The sequence below is a fragment of the Gorilla gorilla genome, chromosome 8, assembly GCF_029281585.2.
Source record: "Gorilla gorilla gorilla isolate KB3781 chromosome 8, NHGRI_mGorGor1-v2.1_pri, whole genome shotgun sequence".
NCBI lineage: Eukaryota > Metazoa > Chordata > Mammalia > Primates > Hominidae > Gorilla > Gorilla gorilla.
Genome location: NC_073232.2, coordinates 130,176,360 through 130,199,157, shown reverse-complemented (window position 1 = coordinate 130,199,157; position 22,798 = coordinate 130,176,360). Strand labels below are relative to the sequence as shown.

At 40.1% G+C, this 22,798-nt stretch overlaps 1 long non-coding RNA gene across 1 annotated transcript in view; it reads left to right on the top strand.

The window, feature by feature from the left end:
• The window catches only part of LOC129524861 (uncharacterized), a 44,125-nt gene extending 21,793 nt beyond the window's left edge, over positions 1 to 22,332 (top strand). Inside the window, exons 3-4 of the long non-coding RNA XR_008668800.2 lie at positions 16,617 to 16,806; positions 22,203 to 22,332. This is a non-coding gene — a long non-coding RNA (uncharacterized lncRNA). The remainder of the gene's footprint in view (positions 1 to 16,616; positions 16,807 to 22,202) is intronic.
• Positions 22,333 to 22,798: the final 466 nt, after the last annotated feature.

The window sequence follows — 22,798 nt, the reverse complement described above, 5'->3', positions numbered from 1 at the left end:
GCTTAAACAACTATAATATAAAAAATTGTAAACGCATAAAGAGGAAAATAAAAGCTATTAATCCAGAGACAAACACCAGCAATAATTTAATATAGTTCCTTCCAGTCATTTTTATCATATACTTTTGAAAATAAAATTATACGACATTCTTTAGTTTTTGTCTCTGCTTTTAAATGTTATATTGTAAGTGTTCCTCATGTTAATATTCATCTACATTCACCATTGTATTTGTTTTGTTAAAATTTAGAATAATATTATTGGTAATTGTATTACTCCATTCTCACGCTGCTAATAAAGACATACCTGATACTGGATAATTTGTAAAGGAAAGGGGTTTAATGGACTCACAGTTCCACACGGCTTGTGGAGGCCTCACAAAAATGGTTGAAGGCAAAGGAGGAACAAAGTCACATCTTACCTGGCAGCAGGCAAGAGAGCTTGTGCAGGGGAAACTCCCATTTATAAAACCATCAGATCTCCTGAGACTTATTCACTACCATGAAAACAGTATGGGGGAAACTGCCCCCATGATTCAATCATCTCCACCTGGTCCTGCCCTTGACACATGGGGATTATTACATTTCAAGGTGAGATTTGGGTGGGGACACAGCCCGACCATATTAGTAATAAACATGATAATCAGTTGTTGTTAACTTCAATCAATACAAAAAGTATACAAAGCAAAAGCAACAAATCACCCTGAAGCCAACTACCCAGAAACAGCCAGTGTAAAATTTTGAGAAACACGATCCTAGGCATCATTCTTCACAAAGATTTAGATTAAAGGATAGGTAAATATGACACATACTATTTTGTAAGAGACTTTCTGTATTGGAATTAATTTAGATTTACTGAAAAGTTGCAAAGATAGTATAGAAAGATCCCAACTACTCCTCACCTGGACTTTCCTAATATGAACATCTTATGTTACCATGGTACATTTGTCACAGTTAATTTACTATTAACTATGGCTTTCATTTGGATTTTACTAGTTTTTTCACTAATGTCCTTTTCTATGTTCCACGATCCAATCCAAGATACCACATTGCACTTAGCATACTATTAAAAAAAATTAGGTTGGTGCAAAAGTAATTGTGGTTGGAAACCGCAATTACTTTTGCACCAACCTAATAGATAAATTTTAATTTTAACTTTAACAGAATAAAAAGAAATTGAATAAACATAAAGAACTTCTAAACCACAGATAAACATTTCTTCATCATAAGAGAGTGAGTGTTTCCTAAATGAACACACTTTAAAATAAATATTATGAAAAACATTAAGAAGTTAGTCATTAACTTTTTTAAATTAGACGTCATTTTTGAACAATATTCATCTGCTATGAAGATAAGATTTGTTCCTTTCTATTTTTTCATATCTCCCTCCCCTCTTTCATTGGTTATATTGCTTTGTAGAATTTTTCCAGCTTTCTAATGTGCATATTCTATTCTGCAATCAAATTTTCACTTTCAATCTTAGCCTATAGTTAGTTGGCTTCATCATTTTTCACCAGTCTCTTTAACTACAACTTATCTATTCCTAATTCTATATTTGATTCGTCTCTTAGTTGGCTGGTATACTCTGTTGGAAATTCATTTCAAAAGTGGGTTAAGGATGCTATATTTTACTAATTTTTGAGAATGCTGTCTGTGATCCTTATATTTAAAAATAAATTATTTTCATATCAGATTTTAGCAAATCTTTTCTTTTTTACTTAGAAAAGAATTATAGCATGTCTGAGATAAACCTCGTATTTGCCCTTTGATGGTGGATTGCTTTTACTCCCTGACAGTTTGAAGAATTCTTTATGTATACTTTTTACATAAACCAATAATAGTCAGTCATTATCATCATCAAATATTATGTACTGTGCATAATTGTATGTGCTATACTTTATTATTGTTGTCATTGATGCATAATAGTTGTCCGTGTGTATGGGGTACAGTGTGATATTTCAATATATGTGTACACTGTGTAATGATCAAATCAGGGGAGTTAGCATGTCCATCACTTCCAACCTTTATCATTTCTTTGTGGTGATAACTTTTAAGATCCTCTTTTCTAGCTATCTTAAAATATATGATAGGATTATTATTAGCTATAGTCACCCTACTATGTAATAGGACTCTAGAAAATATTCCTCCTATCTAACTGTAACTTTGTACTTGTTGAACGACCTCTCCCCATTTCTCCCTCCTCTCTCCCCTCCCCAAACCTCTAGTAACTACCATTCTAGTCTCTACTTCTATGAGATCAACTTTCCTAGATTCCACATATTGTGAGATCATGTGGTATTTGTCCTATGTTTGGCTTATCTCACTTAATATTATTTCCTCCAGGTTCATCTATGTTGCTGCAATGACAGAATTTTATTCTTTTTATAGTGGAATAGCATTCCACTGTGTAGATGTACCATATTTTCTTTATTCTTTCACCTGATGATGGACACTTAGGTTGATTCCATTTCTTGGCTATTGTGACTAGTGCTGCAATAAACATGAGAGTGCAGATATCTTTCCAACATATTTAAATTCTTTTGGATTTTTACCCAGTAATGGAATTGCTGGATTATATGGTAGTTATATTTTTAATTATTTGAGGAATTTTCATACTGTTTTCCAGAATAGCTGTACTAATCTATATTCCCACCAGCAGTATATAAGAGTTCCCCTTTCCCCATGTCCTCAACAGCATTTGCCATTTTTTTCATCTTTGATAATAATGATTTTAACTGGTGGGGGGGGGGGTGGAGGGCGGGGGTGGTTGTCTCATTGTGGTCTTGATTTACATTTCCCTGTTGATTAGTGATGTTGAGCATTTTATCATATACCTGCTGTATGTGAAAAAAATCTTTTTTCCTGAGTTTACTGTTTTCACCAGAACACATTTCCATGTGGACTCACATATCAACTTTTCGCTAGAACATAGTGTACCCTTTCAACCTTCAGATCCAGTTCCTCCTTTTTTTCAAAGATTTAGTTTTTCACTATCATGTCTCAAAAGAACTTCTGTTCTTTTGCAGTGTTACTTCAGGGATACCAGTTATCCTTGTGTTAGATTTTCTTCATTCTCCTTCTTCTTTCTAATTGCTTTACTTTCTGCTTTTTCCTCTGCATTCACTATGATTACCTCCAGATTTTCTCCATTCCAGCAACTTAATTTTTATTTTCATCTCTTTTCTTGCTAATTTTGGTTTGTTGTAATATTGTTGTTTTAGTTCTCAATGTTTCAATAATTGCTTCAAAATTCATTTTTGTCTCATTGTGTTATTATTCTCACTTTACTACTTTCTTTTATTGACTTAATGATTTTAAGTTCTATCGCTAAAGCACTTAATCACTTGGAATGCTTTCATCTGTTTTTTTAAGTTGTTTTCTTTCAGATGTAGTTGTTCATCTATGTTCTATACCATAGGTCTTTTATTATATAAATAAAAGAATAATCTGACTCTTACTATATAAAAGAATAATCTTTTATTATCCTTCAGCTGGCCAATGATCTCCCTCTGTCTCTATCCCTCCCCTGTCTCTCTCCCTCTGCAGCCCCTAACTTTTTTTTTTTTTTTTTTTTTTTTTGAGACGGAGTCTCGGTCTATCGCCCAGGCTTCCAGGCTGGAGTGCAATGGCATGCTCTTGGCTCATTACAACCTCTGCCTCCTGGGTTCAAGTGATTCTCCTGTCTCAGCCTCCCGAGTAACTGGGATTACAGGCGCACACCACCACGCCCGGCTAATTTTTGTATTTTTAGTAGAGATGGAGTTTCACTGTGTTGGTCAGGCTGGTCTTGAACTCCTGACCTCGTGATCTGCCCACCTCAGACTTCCAAAGTGCTGGGATTACAGGTGTGAGCCACCATGCCCAGCACATCTCTCCCTTTTCTAAAGGACCTTGGCATGGTTGTCCAGACCTTCTATTTGCCACAATATAGTGTGTATGACTCCTCCTCTATGACTTTCCCAGCTTATCTGAAGTTTGGGTGTGTGTCGGTGTGTGTGCACACATGCGCACATGTGTTTTCCTCTTAGTTTGGGGACAGAGTGCTACATGACTCTTAGCTACTCCTATCTTTTTTTCATCTCTCTTAGCCTGACATTTGGAATGGAATGTGGAGATGCACTAAGCTCTTGTAGGAGGGAACACAGCTCTGCTCCTTCTTCTGAAGTCCTGTTAGGTATCCCATGTTCCATCTTTAGCCTGTCTCTTAAATTGACACAGCAGAATAAAAGGCATTGGCATCCCTCCTTTGCTAACCCCCTTGTGGTATGAAGGGGATTAAATTTGCAGTTTCCTGAGGATCTTCCCCTGTTACCTGTTCAGTCTTCTCTCCAAATTAGAAGGCATTAATGAGACATCTCAACATTTCATTAACTCACTCTTTCTTCAGTGCTAGGTACTCAGTCTTCCCTCCAAATTAGAAGGCATTAATGAAACATCTCAGCATTTCGCCCAGGCTTGAGTGCAGTGGTGCAATAATAGTTCGTTGCAACTTCAATCTCACAGGCTCAAACTATCCTCCTGCCTCAGCCTCCTAAGTAACTGGGACTACAGGCACATGCCATCACACCTAGCTAATTTTTTAAAAATTTTAGTAGATATGAGATCTTGCTATGTTGCCCACCTCAGCCTCCCAAGTAGCTGGAAACACAGGTGCGAGCCACCACACCTGGCTAATTTTTTAATTTTTACATTTAGTAGAGATGGTGTCTTGCTATGTTGCCCAGGCTGGTCTCAAACTCCTGAGCTCTAGCAAGCCTTCCACCTCTGCCTCCCAGTGTTCTGGGATTACAGGCATGAGCCATTGTGCCAGGCCACTGGATTTCTAAAAGGGGAGTTACTGGGTCAAAAGGTATGGACATCTGTTTTTTAAGATTCTTGATACAAATTGCCAATTTGCTTTCCATATTTGTCATGTTTCAAAATATTATTCAAAAAGTTCATGTCAGAATTCCCAAATTGAATTTGTTGCAATGGGTTTCAGAAGAAATGGAAACAAATCAGTCCAAGAAACAGAGAATTGTTCATCTGAATATGTAAGCTACCAAGAATGAGAATGTTTTGGCGCCAAAATGGTATGAAAGTTGCACTCAGTGAGGTCTGAAGAGATCAGTTCTGAAACCTGGTGAGAATAAGTTGGGTCCTGAGGCAGTTAGGTGGTCTTCAGGATCAGTCACCAAGAAGGAAATGTGAGGTGTCATAAAGCATCCCAAGTGGACAACATGTTAACTAGGTCTATAAAAAGTGCTTCAAGATAGCACCCATCATTTTTTTAATTCTCACAAACTATCTGCTATGCTTTCTTTCTGTCTGCTGCAACAATAAAATAGTTTATTTTTACTCAGTTTTTCTCTCCCATAAAGAAAAATCAACAAAGCATTATCATGTTTCTTCAATACAACTGACCTCATCTTATTAGTAAAAAATAAAGAAGGATGTGTCATCTTATTAGAAATGACATGATGTATATACAGCCATATGTTTTCAAAGGGTTTTCTGTCAGTGTTAAAACTCTTCCAAATTTATGAACCTACAGAGCAGCGTGTCAACCATATGGTAAGTATCTCCCCTTCAATATTGAGAATTTGAATTAATAATAAACATTACTTAGGGAAGCTAAATGAGAAAAACATCAACGTTAAATTTAAGAAAAGTAGAAACTTGTAAAAAAAAATGTCCCCAGGCATTAATATTCTTAGCGTGCTGTTTAATACCTCTATTACACTCCTCTTTGTTTTTACTGTCTACTCACTTATTGGGCATTGCAGAGGGGGCTGCAATCTATTTTGTGATTGCTACAAAATTGTCAAATAACCACTATGCCATATTTTCCCCTTTGCTTTGTATTATGTGGGAAAACACTGGAAAAATTTGGACTGCAAGAGAAACCAGGAAGGCTATTCAACTTACAACTTAGTGTCTAAAATCTGTCCAGTGAGACCTTCCCTAATCTTTATCCATGGCCTTCTCCCCACAAATTAGTAATGCCTTTTGTGCCTAGCAGTCACCTCCAGCCCTTTTGTTATCTTAGGAGAAAATATCATTCCAGGATCTGTGTTATTTAACTTAGGTTGATTTCTAGCATGCGGGTTGGATGGAGAATCTGTTAGGGTCTCTCATTAGGCAAGTGAGTATTTCTTAGTTGGAGGAAACATCTTTGATTCGTACACATGGATCTTAAATACAAATTTTCACAAGACTTGGGGTGGGGGGGGCGGTCCTAATTGGGAACAGGCTGAATAGGAGCCAGAAATGTGCAGCTGTTGACCATAATAAGCCCAATGCAATGGGCAGGGGCTAAGAAACAAACCAAGAGCAGGAAAGAGGGGCTAATTCATCTTTACAGTACTTTCTCTGTCATTTGGAGGGTGATCTGGACGAGACAAAGATGTTGATGGTGATGATGAAGATAGTGTCTAGTTTGAGCCATTATAATACTGAAAAAATATGAAAAAATTATAGGGACTTCCAAAAAAGATGTGGCAGACACACACTAAAATGATCCCTGAACAATCCCCTCCTGTTGAGTGTGGGTGCGACCTGCAATTTCCTTCTAGCACATAGACTTTGGCAAAGGTGAAGGCAGTTTCTAGCTGTAATTAAGGTTCTAAATCAGCTGATTTTGAGTAAATGGAAAGAGAGATTATCCTGGGTGGGACTGACTTAATCAGGTGAAAGTCTTAAGAGAGAGATTTTTCCTTCTGGCCTTCAAGAAGTCAGCTGCCTTGCTGTGAGAGGACCTATAAGGGACCTGTGATCCTGTGATGTAGGAAGAACTCTGTATTTGGTCTTCATTCCAGGCCCATGGCACAGAGCTTCTAAAACCCTGGTGATACCCTGAGTGATACGAGTGTCTCTTGTTATTCATAAGAAGTCCCTTTTTATTATTCCTGGGTTCATGCTAATGAAGTGACTTAGGGTAGGTGCCCCTAGACAAACTCAGGACGGAGCTGGTCACCACCAAGACCAAGAACGTTCAGCTCCATCCACTGACCTCTAGGAAGGAGATGAGGTGCTGAAGACTAAGCTTCATAAAAACTCTTGAACAGTCAGATTTGATGAACTTCTGGGTCAATGCCAGGAGGTGGGAGCACCCTAACACCATGGGGCTGAAGTTGCTGTGTTTGAGATCCTTCTGGAATTCACCTTATGTACCTCTCCATGTGGCTGTTCACCCTTACACTCTAGAATAAACCAGCTAATGTAAGTAGAGTACTTTCCTGAGTTCTGTGAGCCATTCTAGCAAATTATCAAACATGAGGACAAGGTTGGGAAACCCTCTACATTTATACCCTATCAGTCAGAAGTTCAGGACTTGTCACTGGCATCTGAAGGGACAGTCTTGTGGGCCTGAGCCCTCACTTGTGGAACCTGATGCTAACTCCAGGTGGATAGATCAGAATTGAATAGAATTGTTGGACACTTCAGTGTCCAGAGAGTTAGAGAATTAGTCAGTGTGAGGAAAAACCCCACATATTTGGTGTCAGAAATGTCGGGTGAGTAAAAGCAGTTTGTAGGACTATGTGGGAAGACACTTCAGGTAGACTGTACGAGCTGAACAAAACCCCTGGGTGAGAGCCAGCGAGAAAATGAGGACCTGGTCCTACAGTAGCAAATAACTGAATTCTGCCAACAACCATGTGAGCTTGGAGAAAGACTGAGCTCCACAAAGGGAAATAACTTAGCACCTCGACTGCGTTTTTGTTTTTGTTTTTTTTTGATCCTAAACACAGAACCCATCTAAGCCATGCTAGCCTCCTAACCCATAGAAACTGTGAGACAATAAATGTATGTTGTTTTAGGCTACTAAGTCTCTATAATTTGTTACACAGCAATAGATATCAAAAACAAAGGACAACCAAAGCAATATAAAGGTTAGAGGTTTGGTTCAGCCATTTGGTAATGAATTTGGAATTACTTATTACAGAGAAACTGCAACATAATTCTTTCTTCAACTTTACTTAGAAATACAGGAAGTTTCTAGGAACATAATTATCTTCAGTTATTTTCTAAGACAACACATGACAAAACAAAGAGATGATTTTGCTGATTTTTTTCAGAGACTCTTATCTCCAGAGAGTCTGATCTGGTTGATTTGGGGTGGTACCTGAACATTAGTATTTTTCAAAGTTTCCCAGGAGATTCTAATGTGCAGCCTGGGGTTAACATCTATTGTGCTTCTCCCTGGGAAGAAACATGCCCTTCTCAGTCTATCGTGAATAACAGTAAAATCTTTTTTACTTTTATTTTTGCAGGCCAAATGTCTTTAAAATGGGCTTCAGAAATGCCAGTGTCATAACTACATGAAGGGAGAGAGAAGGCCAGACTTGCCAGGATAGATCTGGAGATTTTAACCAAATAGAAGGTGTGGGTGAGAGGTGACAGGCAGAGGCGAGGGAAATTCAGATGGGACACCCAGGGGCTGTTGATTTAATCTGAAGGGCTGATATTACTCAGTCCCCTTCTTGTTAAAATTTTGATTCCAGATCAAGCCACCCTTTTCAGACCTACCTGAATGTCATTTGAGTAGTTTGGGCATTCATTTCCTCCACCTGCATATTTGGTCCAGCATGTTTTATTATTGTTGTTAATATTTCTTTCCTGTGTCCTTTCTGTCCACTAGAAAAAATTACCTACGTTAGCAGCCAAAAGGCTTTCTAGCTAAGGTAGAAAACATTTCTAAAGATTAAAAAAAATCCAGAGCCATAGGGGATGGCAATTCCATGCTTGGAAATACATTTGGGAATCTTCTATGAGCCCAGAGACGGTGACAAGGAAGATCTTAAACTAATTGGGTAACATATACTGCTTTGGAGTAAGTCATTGAGACACTAAATTGGAGAACCAAAAAAGAACAAATAACTTCACCCTGAAGGACTGTGCAAGTCAGGATCAGCCTGGTTATGCTGCAGTAATAAACAGCCCTAACATCCCAACACAACACAGGGTTATTTCTACTAATGCTCCATCATCATTTGAGTATGGCCAGGGTGGTTGGAGGTCTTCCTTTATGTCATTCTCAGTCAGAGACTGGTCAGTGGAACCTCTGACAGCTAGAACTTTGCCAGTAGAAGGCCAAACCATTTATGGACTCTTAAAGCCTCCTGCCAGGAAGCTGCACACATCACTTTCACTCACGTTTTATCAGCCAAGGTAAGTCCCATGGTTCTACATAACTCAAAGGATCAGGGAAGTGCAATCCTATCCTGTACCAGGGAGGAAGAGAAGCTGATCTTTGGGGGAAATCACTAGTAACTACCACAATGATATAGTTCAGAGTCTCCCTGAGGCCATAGACTTTGGCAGGGCCACAGGTATACTACAAGAAGTCCATGAATCCACACTGGCTAAATATACTGTCTACAGACCCACAAATTACTAAACGTTGGGCAAATGCAATTCTTCTGGAAGTAGCTATAGATGTGTTTGTGCAGAATTTCAAATTATTATTGAATTCATAGTAGCTTTTAGTCTTAATGCATTTTTTCAAAGAACTTGCATTAAAATTACAACTATTATTATATTGAAGGAGGGTTTTGAAGTGAAAAAAAATTGTTCTTGTGTTCCAGAAGGTTGGGAGCCACTGGATTCATGATTTACCTGACTCAGTGCAGGGAGTCATCCAGATGTTTCTCTCCTAGGTAGTATCCTTGATCATCCAGCATCTGGGATGTATGATGATGCTGAGAAAAGTCTCATGAATATTGAAAGAGTTGGTTGAAATGTACACTCCACCTATGTACCACATATTACCGCTGCTACCATATAATTACGCATGAAGGTTTCATTTGTCAATTTCTCCCACACCCTCCAGAATCTATCTGAATATAAAGTTGCCTTTGAAACTGCAATGCAATAGAGGCAGTCTTTATTATGAAGAAATATGTAACTTCTTTTTGTACCTTTTAGATGAAATCAGTTGTCACTAAATAACTAATGTACCCAAATCTCTGTGGCCAACTCAGTAAAAATTAATTTGAATTAAGAAGTTGCTGCTTTTGGAATGTCCACCTGTAATTTACGGTTTCTGCTTATGGGGAGGGAGGAAGGGAGGAGCTTTGTTCTTAAATCTTTTGAGAGATATTCCATCGTGTTATTTGCTTTCTGCTTTTGAATCCACCCTGCATCCAGTTCCTTTCATTGGTGTTGGTTGAAAAGATGTTGAATACAACCAGCGTACCCTGAGGGGACACTCCCCCTGCACCTGTTCTTTTCTTCTGGTAAAGACTGGCCACAAAGAAACCAAGTACGAGGAGGAGAATTCTCAGCTCTGTTCCCTACTTACCATTTTGTCAGTCTCTGGAATTTTCTTACACTATTGGCTATGCCATATGATATCCTGCAGAAGTTCTTCACCCACGAGAACGTTCCCTAGGCTTGGAACTCACCATCCACCTGCAAACGGCCTGATGATTCAAAAACGGTGTTCCTCTTTTGGATGGCTGTTTACAGTTTTGAGAACTCCTGCCCCGGATGTAGAAAGAGAGAGCAGTCCCATGAAATTGGCATCTTTGAATAATTTCCACATCAGATGAAAATGAAGAATTTTCCAAATACAACTGGACATGCCACAAAGAGAAAAATTAACTGGAAAACAACTTAAGCCCTCCACTGCAGGTGTGTTGGCAAAAATTTCCATATAACTTTCACATGGTTCCTGGCATGAAAGAAAATGTTTACACTGAGGTCTCTTGAAACAAGAAGAGGAATATTAAAGAATGCCCTCTAGAATTCTTTTTTTAAAAAATTAGCTCTTATTTCTAATTATAAAGGTGATCTATAAATTGTAAAAACACTTGACAAGTACAGAAAATAATAAAAAGAAAATGCTTCCCCCAAGTAATCACATTAGCCAGAGATAATAACTGTTAACATTTTGCTTATATGTTTCCAACAGTTTTTTATCCATAAAAGACATATTTTATTCAGATTGTATAATGCCAAATTTTGTCTTAAAGATACAAGATATATAGCCATAGATTCAACTTTATTGAGTTTATTATCGAAATACTTTTTCTTTATTGATTTTTAATGTACTTAATCAGGCAACAAACAAGAGTGGCAATATTAAAAACACCCAATCCAAAAATTAGTTGATAATTGTTTATTGTATTTTAATAGGTTTTGTTTTCTATATTTTAATGTTTAATCTTTTAATGTACATGACTGTGGTACCTTTATTGTATATTTTAGCTCTAAAAAGTCTTGAAGGTGTTTTACAAACTACAAAGCCTTTACAAACTATTTTTCTTGTCTGTCTAGCAAAGGGAGCTTATTTGGAGAAGAAAATGGAACACAGAAGCTGCATTAAGGATTGTTACTTTCGCCAACATAGAATGACCTCCATTTTCTCATTTAATTTTTTGGATTTAAATTGTCCTTTGAGACTAATATTTTATCCTTGCTTTATTTGATTTGATATTTACTCTTTACATTTTTGTTTCTACTTTTCTTTTTACATATGCTGTAGTTTTTTGGGGGCATGGTGCTGTATGTCTTGTAAAAGGCGAGAGTTCGGTTTCGTTTTTTAACCCAATCAGAGGCTTTATCTTTCACAAAGGTGTTAAACACTTTCACTTTTGCTGATTGGAGCTGCACAATACACCTCCATCATTCTGTTTATACTTGTTTTCTCTTCCATGAAGTTTCTTTTTGCTCTGATTTTTCCTATGTGTACTGTTTTCATTGATATTTTCTCCTCTAGGACAGGGATTCTTAATCTTAGTTCTCAGAGACTCCGAATAGCAGGGCTTTCTAAGGATTCCCTGAAATTGTACAGTCCTCTGTGTGTGTGTTTGTGTGTGTGTGTGTGTGTGTACTCACCTGTGCACATATACATGTCTGTATGAGCTTTGGACAAAAAGATCCACACCTCTCATTACATTCTACTCTCCTCAAATCTCCAATACATCCTCCACTGTCTTCACTTTTACCTGTTTAGAAAATAGAAGCAAGCACAAGAGATTGACCCCACCCTCCCCATCTCATCTCCCAACCTGTTTTTGTGCCCATGGGCCTGAACTTTGTGGAAATGGAACCAGCCTCTCCTTGGAGGTCCTTGGTCCAGTGAGAGTGGGAAGGTGGAGGATGTAGAAGGGGCGCTGAGGATGGCTGACTGTGAGTTCTGGGGGTGAAATAGAGCAGCGTTGGGGGCTGAAGAGGGGAGGGAGGGGAATGGTGTCAGCCAGGGCAGGTACGGGACCACTAGGCAGATGCATGAGGGAGAGTTGGGCTCCAGTGGCAGCTCCCTTTTGCTTCCTGCCAATGCAAGTGTGGAGGCCAAGGGAGGGGTGATCATCAAAGAAGTGTTTTTCTGAAATTAAAAAGTACAGCCCCCACAGTGCTACCATCTTAAGAGGCTAATTTCTTGTTTTGGTAAAACCTTTCACAGATACACATTTTGCATGTTCCAGGATGGTATTCATATTGTTCTAACAGATTGAACTTATTTGACATACCACTGAAGGACTTTTCCCACACTTCCACGGGGTTTTCAAAATTCTCATCAAAATGGCTCTATAAGACTCCCTCCTATTTGATGGGCCATGCTGATTGCCTGAGCCATCCCCCCAGATGCTGGACACTTAGCTGGCCTTAACATGTTTGGCATTATGCGATGGCACTGCCCGAACCCCACTGAGCACACAGCTGCTCTACAGACATCAGGGGCTGGCCTGGTGGGAACCACACCATGGCTCTGCTGCTGCCCTTCTAGTGCCAGCTTTGCTCCAGGACTTGGCCTGGATCCCCTGCCACCCTTTCACTAGCAGCATGGACATGCAGAGCATCCTGCCTCAGTTGCTCAGTTTTCTGGGCTGAAGGAGGCCAGGGCCAGGCTTGAGCTCTGTCTGCAGTGGAGATGGGAGTGGCATGGGGTGGAGGCTGAAGTGTTTGGCTCCTGCTTAGGGAGGCAGGGCCCACAGAGCTGAGAATTTCCCAAACACAGCAAGAATGCAGCCACAGTGCCAGGCAGGAAGGGATACGGCAAATGTTGAGTGGAGGCTATATAGGCACGGGATACAGCTAGAAAAAAAGGTGCACCCAGCGTAGGTATGAGCTGGTTGACTATGGGGCTAGGACATTTGAAAAATATAAAAAGTTACCTTAATAATTGGGAAATGGTATCTCAAGATATTTCATTTAATCATTAGAGAAGAAAACAATTCTTCCTCTTTTCTTTTTCTTGAGTTTCATTTGGCCTCTTGGGAATCCATTCATTCCTCATCTTGGAATCCCCAGTGCCTAGCAGAGTGCCTGACACATACTAGATGCTTGACAAATATTTGTTGTATGGATCGAATGACATTCAAAGAGACATTGATGTAGCTGGCAGAGCCTGTCCCCGCTGAGTTCCAGAGCTGCGTGCCACTGCTTGCTGGGCATGGGCTCCCCACTCCCCACAATGATCCTCAAATGAAACTCAACATGAACAAATTCAAAATCATCACCTCCCCATCTCTGCCCCAGTCTCCTAGTACCTAGTTCTCAAATGCCTGGATGATTGTCTTAGCCTCCTACTAGGCCATCTGCTCCCAGCCTCTTCCTACTCCACCATCCTTTCCTCTTTTAAGCCACCTTTCTTACATGCTGTTCTGATCATGTTACATTTCTGTTCTAACGTCTTTCCTGGTTCTCTATCATCTGCAGGAAGGAGCTCTAAATCCATAGTTTTTCTTAAAGGGTCTTTCAAAATCCACATTTATTACCCCTATAGTTCCTTATCAAATCACTACCCTGATGTCCCACCCCCAATCCTTGCACCATGCACCCTACACTCCAGCCACATGAAAAGCTCAACGATGCCTGAGAACCCAAACCCGCCATGCCTTTTTTGCATTGCTTATGTCATTTTGTCCACGTGGAATAGTTCCACTTGCCTCGCCCAAGTTATTGACTTTTACTAAATCTGTGAGATAGAAATTAAACACTCCTTCTCTGAACTTTTTCTCCTTTCTTCTCCTTTATTCCATCCCAGTTTCAACCCCACAGAATCAACTCATCCGAATCCCCTTAGCCCTTATATCTAGCACATATGTGGATATTCTCTGTGTGTGTGTGTCTGTCTCAGAACTCCTTGAGGGCTAGATGGATAAATAATTCATTTTTTCATCACTAGATCCTTGTTCAGTATCTAGAACACAGTCGGCACTGTGTTTTGTGTGATTTTGTAGAATTGAATGCCATGTCTTAGGTAACAATTTTACCTGTGGCAATACTCACGGGTTTTTCATCACCAATGTCTGTGTTCTCTTCCTCCATATACCCCAGATTGAGCTAAAAAGAAAATGCAAAGTAAAATGTTTCCCACACATTAGGCCCAGCATTCCTCTTTAACAAAGAAAAAAACTCTTCTGATTCTCTTTTTGAATGGCACATGACCTCTCAGGACAGAAAAAAAAAATAAAAATAAAAAAAGATTCCATTGTGTGGCAAAATTCAGAAAGGCTTCATGCTGTCTGAATGCCAACCAGACAATCTGTGTTCCCAATCAGACCTACAATCCCCAGGCACAGGACGATGTTGGTTTGACCTCAGCAGAAATCAGATCTGCTCTACATGGTGATGATGATAGCAAACATATGGAATTGATTAAATGAATAAATAACCTTACTTAGTTTTGCATAAGAATATGTGGTACCCAGGTCAAAGATAATCCCTAATTTTTCTATGCATAATAGATTCCAAAGTGTAAACATCACCAGTAGCCTGAACCAAACTAGATGCTTTAAGTCAACAGTCAGAGGTGTGATTGTAAACTCGGAAATATTGACAATGTTTGTGAATATCACTTCTCTAAATTAGGTGAGAGGTCCACAGCTGATGAGGGTGCCTAATTTATCTGACATCTCAGTGTCGGGTCCTGGTCAGCCTCAGAAATTTGATCACAGCCTCTTCCTACATCTCAACTGTAGATAATTTTTCTAGATGTTGTCTGCTGTCTTTTAATTTATAAATGTAGTGCAATGTCAAATAATCCATCAGAATATAGTCATTCTCTGCCAAAATTCCTTTGGTCATGTCTCTCCTTTGAAGCCAGGGGCATTGAACAAAATTTGTTAAGGTCTCAAGGTGATTTCTGTCGATGGAAATTTTACTTCACTCTTTCATTTCACAAGATTTTAGGAGACATTTACTTAGTGATCACTGGTTTTGTTATCTGTATGCATTCCCTCTGTCTGAATCTGGCTGGCTAGGGTGCCAGGACCCAGAACCAGGGTAGCTTGGGCATGCAAGGTTGGGAAGGTCTGAGTAGCAGGTCACAGGACGAAGTCCAGGAGGGTATGATGTCAGAAAATGGACCAACGGACACTAAACAAGATCAACATTACGAGTGGTGAAATTCAGCAAGACTTCCTGTGGTTGGGTGAATTGCATCCCTCCATGATATGGTCTGGCTGTGTCCCCACCCAAATCTCATCTTGAATTGTAGCTCCCATAATTCCCACTTGTTGTGGGAGGGACCTGGTGGGAGATAATTGAATCATTGGGGCAGTCTCCCCCATATTGTTCTCATGGCAGTGAATATTTCTTATAAAAGCTGATGGTTTTATAAGGGGAAATCTCTTTTGCTTGGTTCTCATTTTCTCTCTTCTCTGCCGCCATGTAAGACATGCCTTTCACCTTCCACCATGCTTGTGAGGCCTCCCCAGCCACATGGAACTGTGACTCCATTAAACCTCTTTTTCTTTATAAATTACCCAGTCTCAGGTTATGTCTTTATTCACAGCATGAAGATGGACTAATACACCCCAAAAGACATGTTCAGTCCTAACCCCTATCCCTGTGAATGTGACCTTATTTGCAAATAGGTTTTTGCTGATGTAATTAAATGAAAGATCTCAATCCCGGATTTGGGTGGTCCCTGCATCCTTGATGGGTGCCGTTGAGAGAAAGGAGATGAAAAACTGAGACAGAGACACAGGCGGGAAGGCCGCATGGAGACGGAAAAAGAGATTGGAGTGCTGTGTCTACAAGCCAAGGAGCACCCAGGGTTGCCAGCAACAGCCAGAAAGTAGACTAGAGGTGTGCAAGAGTCCCCCACAGAGGTTCCAGGGGGAACAACCCTGTGGACGCCTTGATTTCAGACCTCCAGGCTCCACACCTGCAAGAGAATAAAGTCACCAAGTTTTGGTAATTTGTTAGGGCGGCCCTAAGAAATGAATACCCTCTTCCATGTACATACATACTTCTCACACACCAGCATGCACAGAAATTCACGAGGGCAGGGCCTGAGTCTTGTTTACTCCATGGTCTCTAGTCCTACAGCAGTGCCTGGCATTTAGTAGGTGCTCAATCAGTATTTGTGGAATGAATGAATGAAATCTGTTCTGCCTGCTTCCCACTAAAACAGATTGAAATGTTAGAGGTGAAGAATGATAGGGCTTTTCCTACAGATTCTAAAAATATACTTGCTTAGGACTGATCATTTTTGAGTATAAGAATCAGTGTTTAGAGAAGATTAGGTAAGGTTTTATCATCTTTAATTATGAAAACTTATAAATAATTTAAAAAATTATTCTATTGTATTTTAGCTCAGGTACAATGTTGGAGGTGAATAAGATAGGTTTATGACTTGGCTAGAATAAGACATTCATTCATTCATTTTTTTTTCCATTTAATCAGAAAATACAACTGACCTTTGAAAAACATAGATTTGGACTGCACAGGTCCACATAAGTGGATTTTCTTCTACCTCTGCCACTCCAGAGACAGCAAGACCAACCCCTCCTCTTATTCCTCCTCCTCAGCCTACTCAATGAGAAGACAATGAAGATGAGGACTTTTATGATAATCTGCTTCCACTTAATGAATAGTAAATATATTTTCTCTTCCTTAGTAATTTTCATAATAACATTTTCTTTTCTCTAGCTCACTTTATTGTAAGAATACAGTATATAAAACATGTAACATACAAAATATGTGTTAATCCACTGTCTATGTTATTGTTAAGGCTTTTGGCCAACAGTGGGCTATTAGTAGAGAAGTTTTGGGAGAGTCAAAAGTTACATGCAAATTTCTGACTGCACTTGGTGGGAGGAGAGGGCAGTGCCCCTAACCCTGTGTTGTTCAAGGGTCAACAGTATTTCAAATATTCCTTAAGCACTATAGAAGTGGTGAGCACTTTGCTCAGGGTATAGATCCAAGGCACAAAGAGTCAGAGACTTGTGGACCCTAACCAGAAGAGGAAACAGTTCATCAAATTGCTGTGCTAGTTTATCGCTGCAAACATAGTAAGAGCACAAAAGGGGAAGACAGTGTGCTCTGGTCACAGGTAATTACTTAGTGTATATTCCTGCAACCCATCTGTAAAGTCAGTGGGGGCAGGGACCATTTCTCTTCTTGCTTCCTTCTATTTTCCTAGAGCTTAGCTCAGTTCATAATGCAGATATATTTTATTAAGTAAGTAAATAAAGGTTATTATTCTATCCTCTAGAATCCCAGGTACAGAACTTTTCTTCCTCTTCTAATCGACTTTGTTGTTGTTGTTGTTTTGAGACAGAGTCTCACTCTGTTGCCCGGATTGAAGCACAGTGGCATGATCTCAGCTCACTGCAACCTCTGTCTCTCAGGTTGAAGCACTTCTCCTGTCTCAGCCTCCCAAGTAGCTGGAACTACAAACACGTGCCACTGCACCTGGCTAATTTTTGTATTTTTAGTAGAGACAGGGTTTCACCATGTTGACCAGGCTGATCTTGAACTCCTGACCTCAGGTGGTCTGCCCACCTCGGCCTCCCAAAGTGTTGGGATTACAGGCATGAGCCACTGCACCCGGCCCTAATTGACTTTCATCACAGGGAGAAAAATGCATCCTTTTACCAGGATCAGAGATGCTGAATAAGCCAGCATCCCAGGCAGCCAAAAATCAGTAAGAAGCCAAAAAAAAAAAAAAAAAAAAAAAAAGGCTGTTCTCAAGGACACGGCTTAGAGGTGAGGACAGTAGGCAGAGTAACAGGGTCTGGCTTCTTCACAGTGTAAGGAAACTTCATCTGGGGGAACCATCAGCATCCTGCCTGGCCATCTGCTGCGGCAGCCTCAGGCACCTGTTGAAACATGTGCTTACACAGAGCCCATGTCTACAGGAACAACCACTGGGGGCTGGATGGTGTTTGCCAGTCAAAATAAAAGAATCATCAAGGCAAGGTTTTGATTAGCCACTGTTTAAAACATCTTGATTTTCTTTTGGCTTTGGCAATATTAGTCAGAAAGTTTATGTGAATAATTCTCCATCTTTTGATGCCCTCATAAAGTACCTGTTGGGTGTAGGGTATAGTGCTCAGCCTAAAATAGCAGCTGAGATTTCTGTCCTCAAGTTAGCCTACAACTGGGTAGGGGACAAGGCACTAGGGGACATTCACATCTCTTCTAACAGTACTCTCTCTTCTTCTCCTGTAAAGTGACACCTCCCCCCCACCCCACCCCTTAGTCCCTGTGCTTCTGAAGGATTTGACTCCACTCTCTGTTTGTGATTGGAACATGTGGCACAAATCAAGCCAATCAGCTCATCACATTGTCCTCTCCACGGTCAATGAGATTTTGGCTGGGAATGTGGCACCAAAATCTCCCTGTCTCCTATTGAATGGGAAGATGGAAGGATAGAATCTTGGGAGCTACTGGCAGCCATCTTATGCCTAGGAGGGACCACAGAATTATTTCAACATCAAAGATATGGAACTGAGAAATGGAAAGGAAAACTGGGTCTCAGGCACAGCATTTGAAGCCTGGATCAAGCCAACAACCATCCTGAACTCTGTTCAGTTACAAGAACCAACAATTTTCCTCCCTCCCTCCCTCTGTCCCTCCTTTCCTTCCTTCCTTCCTTCCTCCCTTCCTTTTTTTTTTCTTTTTTCTTTTTTCTTTTTTCTTTTTTGTTTAACCCAGTTTGGTTCACACTTTTTGTCATTTGCAACTGAAAGAATCTTAACTGACACAGAGTCACTATAAAAAGGATGTTGGCAAGAAGTGCCTGAGGTCAAGAGAGTAGCCAGGATGGGCTATAGCTAGAATAACAGAAGAGGCAGAAAAAGAACATCCTGGGCTCAGCCAGCTGTGCTCAGGAGTAGAACAGTGTGACTGAAGGACAGCTCAGAGGGCAGAGGTGGGAAACGATTAAGGCTGATGCCAATTCAATGAGTGGCTGATGCCAGTTCATTGAATGGCTGAATAATGAGTTTGGAATTTAACCTGTGGACCTTGAGGAGCACTTGGATCTTTTGTGCTGAGAAATGACCTGATGAGGAGGAAATGTTTCCTTAAGGATCATCAATTTTGTCAATCAGCTCTTCAGGCTAGGCTGGCTTGAAAGGCAAGTGAATGCTTTGTTTGCTTAACCATCTTTTTTAGAGGCTTTTAGCACATCAGAGAATACTTTAAATTGTACTGGTTCCCTTTGGTGACAGAAGAGCAAACACAGCAAGGAACCCTGACCTTGCTCACTGAGGACAAAGAGCCAGGTGAATACACCATTAGCCCCCAAAGAAGATGGCCTGCAGACTCTTAATAGCCATCTAGGCTGCTTTGAAATTTTTCAGGTCTAACAACCAACCACTAGGCTGACTGTGTGTGAATCTTAGTCTTGAAAGTGCATCTAGGACAAAGGGACATCAACCAGGGAAATGACCCAGATGGTAGCATCTTTAGTCTAATAAGTTAAAGTTTCCTTAAATAAGAGCTTCTCAATGCCTCTTTCCCAGAAGAACACAGAGGATATGTTTTGGGTGCTTGTGGCTCAAACACACCTGATTAAAACCAGACCTACAACTTGTCTTTAGAACAGTCCTAAGTGAGTTGACTATCTCTACATAGTCCTGCTTAGAAACTGGGGGCAGAAGTAGAAAAATCAAAGGGAATGTTTTAATTCCCTTTTAGAAGATCTGTAGACTCTCTGACTCCACCATTGGGGTAATTATCTTTCAACAGCAATTAATTTCAAAGTTATAAAACATATGAATAAACCGTTCTTTTTTCTGTGTAGTTATCATTTTAATATACCATTACAAATAGTGAGAAAAAGGCCTGCTTGAAGATAAAATTCCAAAGAGGAGGAAGTTATTTCAGAGGGACTGTCTAAAATTTTGTAGGGTTTTAAGGATAACATGAGACTCACAGTGGTATCATGTGAAAAAATGCCAGAACATCTGTTATGTTAAGTATAACAACAACAAAACCAAAATAAATCTCTAGTGAAGAAAAACCTCGTAATAGATTATTGTGGGGCTTCTGCCTTATTCAAAGGGAAACTGGCAAAAGCATTGCAGTGGGAATATGACGGGGAAAAAGTAATAATATGATAATAATAATTGATGCCAACTTTTAGGGTCTGCTAGCTCAGGTCTCTCATGCTTGGCATATTTGTGCAAGGAGTCCTCAGTTACCCCAGCCAGCTCCCAAGGAAACCCACTGTCAGTCACATACAACTTTGTTCTTTTGTGTTTTCTTCATTGTTTTCAATATAAGCATTTTTTTCTATTAATAAGAAAAGCGTGATCTGATTGGTGACCAAAAAAAAAAAAAAAAAAAACACACACGTTGTCAAGTCAGTTTCCCTTCATTCATTTTAATGCGTAGCCATGCTATTTGAGATGAAAAGACTTTAATCTGGCTAGATACTAAGAAATAAACAGATGAAATGCTAAAATCTTAGCAAATGTTTAAAATCCAGATTGGCTCAATTTGATTTATAAGGAAGTTTTTGAATAATTTTCAAAATGCAGCGAATACAATCAAATTTTCATATCCTCAGGAAATAAAATGCCCCTGTTCTGGCTGAACCTGAGAAATCTTAGCAGCATTGCAACGCATTTAGAATTTTGTGCAAACTTAAAACACTGTACTGTGGAGGGTATAAACCAGTCTAAAGAGTAACAAAGTGATACATTCCTTACATCTTTTTTTTTTTTAATTTATTTTATTTTTTTAGACAGAGTCGCGCTCTGTCACCCAGGGTGGAGTGCAGTGTCACGATCTCGGCTCACTGCAAGCTCCGCCTCCCGAGTTCACGCCATTCTCCTGCCTCAACCTCCAGAGTAGCTGGGACTACAGGCGCCCACCACCACACCTGGCTAATTTTTTTGTGTGTATTTTTCCTAGAGACGGGGTTTCACCGTGTTAGCCAGGATGGTCTCGATCTCCTGACCTCGTGATCTGCCCGCCTCGGCCTCCCAAAGTGCTGGGATTACACCTTACATCTTAAAACACAAAAACCTCTTTAAATAATTGGTTACTGAGCATCGGGCATCTCTAAGTCAAATGTGAGGACGTGATGTTGTGCCACTTTTAATGTACAGATAGTATGTTCCTTTTGGAACAGAGTAGCTGCTATCTCAAAAATCTAGTAAATCTACATAAGACAAGAATACCTAAAAGATCTCCAAAGAAATTTGTCACACATTATGAAAAGGAGGAGTCATAATGGGTTCTGTGCTTTTGATCTAGAATATTCTAGCCATCTAACCCCAGCTGCTCTCTCCAAACTCATCTTGTTCACCGGTGCCCTGGCTCCCTGGCTCCCAAACCTTTAAGACACACTGACTTTCTATTGGTTTCTTTTATGTGTCAAGTTTTCCTGCTACTCTCTCCGTCTAGAATGTTCCTTCCCACTCAACTCTTCATGACTGGCTTTTTCAAGACCTATGTTGTGTATGTCTTCTGGACATTTCTCCCCACTTCTTTTGATAACAAAAATACAAATCTTCATTGAGAGGACGAGCTTGCAACCCTCAGACTCTGAGATTTTAGAGGAAGAGGCCAAACCCTTTCGCGGAAGCCGAAGCCACATGACTTAGCTACTGCCACAGTGATTGGTTCAAAGATTGACATGTGACTTATGACAGGCCAATCAGGGCCAGCCCCTGAAGTCACTCTGGAACCAATGAGAAAGAGGCACTCCTTTTCTTCCCTCTCTCCCTTCTTTCCTTTTTCTCTCCGTCTCTCTCCTCTCTTCCTGTGTGTCTTTCTCAATTTCACCCTCTCTCCCTCTCCCTCCCTTCCTTTCTTTCTTTCCTTTAACTGGTTTGAATTTACTTTTTGTCACTTGCAAACTAAATATTACAGACGAGCTTCCTCAAAGGGGACACTTCTGAGTACAATATCTAAAGCAATTGCCTGTCCCCTTCTCATTATTTTCTTAGCAGGCTGAGTTTTTAAAATAGCTCTAACCACAATTTGAAATTACGTTGTGGTTTACATTTTTTTGTCTGTCTCTCCCTGTAGGATGTAAGCTGCATGCGGTCTCAAATACCAGACCAAGGAGGACATTTTATTCTATAGGCACTAAGGTGCCACTGAAGGACTATGCACAAGGTAATAATCGAATCTGAGCTTGGCTTAGAAAAAAAATACACAAGTGACAAAAATATTAACAGCAAGACATGGTTGGGTAGTAAGAGAAGTGTGTGTCTTAGAAGTCTGTATCTGCTGCTTCTATCATGGAAGATACTCATTAACTTAAGAACCAATGTTTCATCACAGGGGTAGTTCATAAACATGCTAGCTGAGCCTTGAACTCCAGACCATCTGCTGGAACACAGAGCAAAGGACCATGGTGAATGGTTTCAGTAGTAGTAGATTATACTTCATAGTCCAGCAGATGAGCTGGAAATTGATGTGTAAGTGGCTTCCTAATAATTCCCTGATGGTCTTGCTGAGTTGCAGGCTTTAGTTTGTTTGTTTGTTTGTTTGTTTTGAGACCGAGTCTCACTCACTCTGTTGCCTAGGCTGAAGTGCAGTGGCGCAATCTTGGCACACTGCAGCCTCCACCTCCTGGGTTCAAGCGATTCTCTGCCTCAGCCTCCTCAGTAGCTGGGATT